The sequence below is a fragment of the Phocoena sinus genome, chromosome 2 (assembly GCF_008692025.1).
Source record: "Phocoena sinus isolate mPhoSin1 chromosome 2, mPhoSin1.pri, whole genome shotgun sequence".
In the NCBI taxonomy this organism is placed as follows: domain Eukaryota; kingdom Metazoa; phylum Chordata; class Mammalia; order Artiodactyla; family Phocoenidae; genus Phocoena; species Phocoena sinus.
The window spans coordinates 121,703,137-121,707,343 of NC_045764.1; positions in this window are offsets into that span (position 1 = coordinate 121,703,137).

Consider the following 4,207-nt stretch of genomic DNA (forward strand, 5'->3'; position numbering starts at 1 on the left):
AAAATTGTATACGCTTATCCTAAGTAACTTGTGAAAAATAGTGGCATAAGTAATTGTTCTATATCTTATTCTATATCTCTATATATTCTACATACAATTTGACGTATTATTTATTCTTAATTTGCATAGAATTCTATTTGATCAATTACAACTTCATGAGCTCTATAAACTTGCCCCAATTCTCCTTCAAAAAATTATTGAAGGTGCATGTTGAGATTCACTATGAAAACATTAATTCTTTCAGGTCGTCATGAATAAGTGGCAAATAAATCCAGTAGGCACCATTTGCATGAACAGTATCCTGACTTAGTATTGTAGTGAAATAGTTCCATATCATTTTTTTTTTTTTTTTTTCCGCGGTACATGGGCCTCTCACTGTTGTGGCCTCTCCGGTTGTGGAGCACAGGCTCCGGATGCGCAGGCCCAGCGGCCATGGCTCACGGGCCCAGCCGCTCCGCAGCGCGTGGGATCTTCCCTGACCGGGGCACAAACCCGTGTCCCCCGCATCAGCAGGCGGACTCTCAACAACTGCGCCACCAGGGAAGCCCCCATATCATATTTTAAAATTCCCTGAAAAACAACAATAGTATTACCTGTAAATATTTTTCACTTTACATCATCTACAGTAGAGCTACATGACTGTAACTCAACACCAGACCCAGAATAGACAGAGAAGTATGGCCATATCCACACATATTTATATGAATAATCATAGGTAGGGCTATTTTTTCTGGAATTTATCAGGAAGTCCACATCAAAAGATGCATTTATATAATTTTCTTCAAATACTCTGTTCATTAAAACAAAGAAGTCTAAATTCAAACCAAAAATACGATCTCTTGAGAGATCTTAACAAAAATGAGGTAGCTAATGAAGACCAAGGCACCCACTCAAATATATTAGAACACAACATTCATAGATTAAATGCTCTATCCCTTTCAATGAGATATTGATGTATTCAATTTGTATTTCACCATTATCTCTAAATTTCCCTGTGCTGTATTCATACATATCTTCAATATATGTGAAAAGTTAGATTAAAGGTTAATCTAAAAATTAACTAATAAGAACCTAAAATCTAGAAGGAGAGGTTGTTTGAAACTATCAATGTCCATTACAAGTGAGGATTTCATATAAAATATTTGCTTTTAAATGACATCCAAGAAAGATACACTTCCAGAATAGCAGAATAAAAATTAGCTTCACCGTAAAAGTAATAAGATCCCTCACAAATATTGTTAAAATAAATTAATAATCAAAAACCTTCCCATAAAGAAAAAATCCAGGCTCAAATAGCTTCACTTGTGAGTTCTAATAGATGTTTAAAGACGAATTAACACTTATTTTTCACAAACTAATCCAAAACATAAAAGGAGAGGTGCTTCATCCCAGCTCATTCTATGAGACCAGTATTATCCTGATACCAAATCCAGACAGATACCACAAGAAATGAAAACTATAAGCAAATTTCCTGTACAAAAATAAGTATAAAAATCATCAACAAATACTAGTAAACTGAATAATGCAGTATATAAAAATGATAATACACCATAATGAAATAGTATGACAATACATCATAACAAAATTGATCTCAGTAATGCAAGCTTGGTTTAACATACAAAAATCAATCACTGTAATGTGCCATATATAAAGAAGAAAAATACTTTGTTCATCTCAATAGACAGAAAAAAAGCATATGACAAAATCAATCACACTTTCATGATAATAACACTCAAACTTGATAAAAGGTATCTATGAAAAATTCCCATTTAATATATACTTAATAGTGCTTTCCTCTAAAGGTCTTGTGTAAGACAAATATGTCTGTTCTCACCACTATTATTCAACAATGACCTGGAGGTTCTAGACTGGGCAATCAGGGAAGAAAGTGAAACAAAATGGAATAAAATTAACAAGGAAGAACAAAAATTATCTCTATTCACAGATGTTATAACCTTAATTTTTATTGAAGTATATTGATATATTATATTAGTTTCAGGGATACAGCATAGTGATTCAGTACTTTTACAGCTTATAGTCCATTAAAAGTTATTATAAGATAATGTTGATAATTCCAGGTATATACAATATATCCTTGTTTATTTTATACACAGTAGTTTTTGTCTCTTAACGTACAACTGCCCCCTTCCTTCTCCCCACTGGTAACCACTAGTTTGTCTTCTATATTTGAGTCTGTTTCTGTTCTGCTACACACATTGATTTGTATTATTTTTTAGATTCTATATATGTGATATCATACAGTATTTGTCTTTCTTTGTCTGACATTGTATTTACCTAAGCTCATATTCTCTAGGTCCATCCACATTGCTGCAAATGACATTATTTTGTATGGCTGAGTAATATACTATATTATATATGATATATATAAATATATTTAAATGACATCTCCTTTATCCCTTTCTCTGTTGGTAGACACGGGTTGCTTCCATATCTTGGTTGTTGTAAATAATGCTGTTATGACATTGGGATGCATGTATCTTTTCAAATTTGTGTTTCTATTTTTTCTGCATATGTATCCAAGAGTATAATTGCTTCATCATATGGTAGTTCTATTTTTAGTTTTTTGAGGAAACTCCAAGTGTTTTCCATAGTGGGAGCACCAATTTATATTCCCAGCAACAGTATACAAGGGTTCCCTTTTCTCTAAATCCTTACCAACATTTGTTATTTGTAGACTTTGTGATGGTAGTCATTCTGACAGGTGAGGTGATATTTCATTGTTATTTTGATTTGCGTTTCTCTAATGATTAACAATGCTGAGCATATCTTCCTGTACACGTTAGCCATGCCCTTCTTTGTCTTTTGTTCAGCCTTTGTTTTAAAGTCTGTTTTGTCTGATGTGAGTATTGCTACACTCACTTTCTTGTCATTTCCATTTGCATGAAATATCTTTTTCTATCCCTTCACTTTCTGTCTGTGTGTTTGTTTAGCACTGAAGTGAGTCTCTTGTAAGCAGCATATCTTGCAGGTCTTGTTTTTTATCCAACCAGCCACACTATGTTTTGATTGGAGCATTTACTCCACTAACAATTAAAGTAATTATTGATAGGTATGTATTTATTGCTATTTCATTACTTGTTTTCCAGTTGTTTTTGTAGCTCTTCTCTGTTCATTTCTTCCCTTCTCGTCATTTAATGATTTTCTTTAGTAGTGTGCTTATGTTCCTTTCTTATTAGCTTTTGTTTATGTATTGTATGTTTTTGATTTGTTGTTATCATGGAATTCATATATGTTGACCTGTAACTATATAGACTTGTTTGAAACTGGTAGTCATTTAAGTTGAAACACATTGTAAAAATCTACATTTTTACACCCCTCCCCCACATTTTTGTTTTTGATGTCATATTTTCATCTTCATGCTTATCCCTTAACTGTTTATATTATAGTTATAGTTGCTTTAAAATTTTTGGCCTTTTAATATCGGTACTGGCCTATTTAATTGGTTGATCCTCAGTTCTTATTACATATTTGCCTTTCCTAGTGTGATTTTCCCTTTCCTATAGATTCTTACTTCTTTTTCACTGAAAGAAGACTCTTTTAAGATTTATTTTAGGGTAGATTTAGTAATGATGAACTCTTTTAGTTTTTGCTTGTCTGAGAAGTTATTTATCTCTCCTTCTATTCTAAATGATAATCTTGCTGGGTAGAGAGTATCCTAGGTTGCAAGTTCTTCGCATTCAGCACTTTGAATATGTCATGCCATTCCCTTCTGGCCTGCAAACTTTCTGCAGAAAAAGCAGCAGCATTCCCTCGTATATGACTCTTTGTTTTACTCTTGCTGCCTTTAGAATTCTCTCTTTAACTTTAACTTTTGCCATTTTAATTATGATATGTCTTAGTGTGGATATGTTTGGGTTCATTCCGTTTGGTACTCTCTGTGCTTCCTGTACCTGAATATTTGTTTCTTTCTTCAGGTTTGGGAAGCTTTCAGCCATAATTTCCAAAAATACATTTTTGATACCCTTCTCTTTTTCTTCTCCTTTGGGGACTGTATAATGCAAATGTTGGTAAGCGTAATGTTTCCCAGAAATCTCTTAAATTATTTTCAGTTTTAAAAAATTTGAGTTGCTTTTTGCTGTTCTGATTGGGTGATTCCCATTATTCTACTTTCCAGATGACTTATGTGTTCTTCTGTATCATTTAGTCTGCTATTTATCCTTTCAGGTGTGTGTTTGTTTTTTTTTTA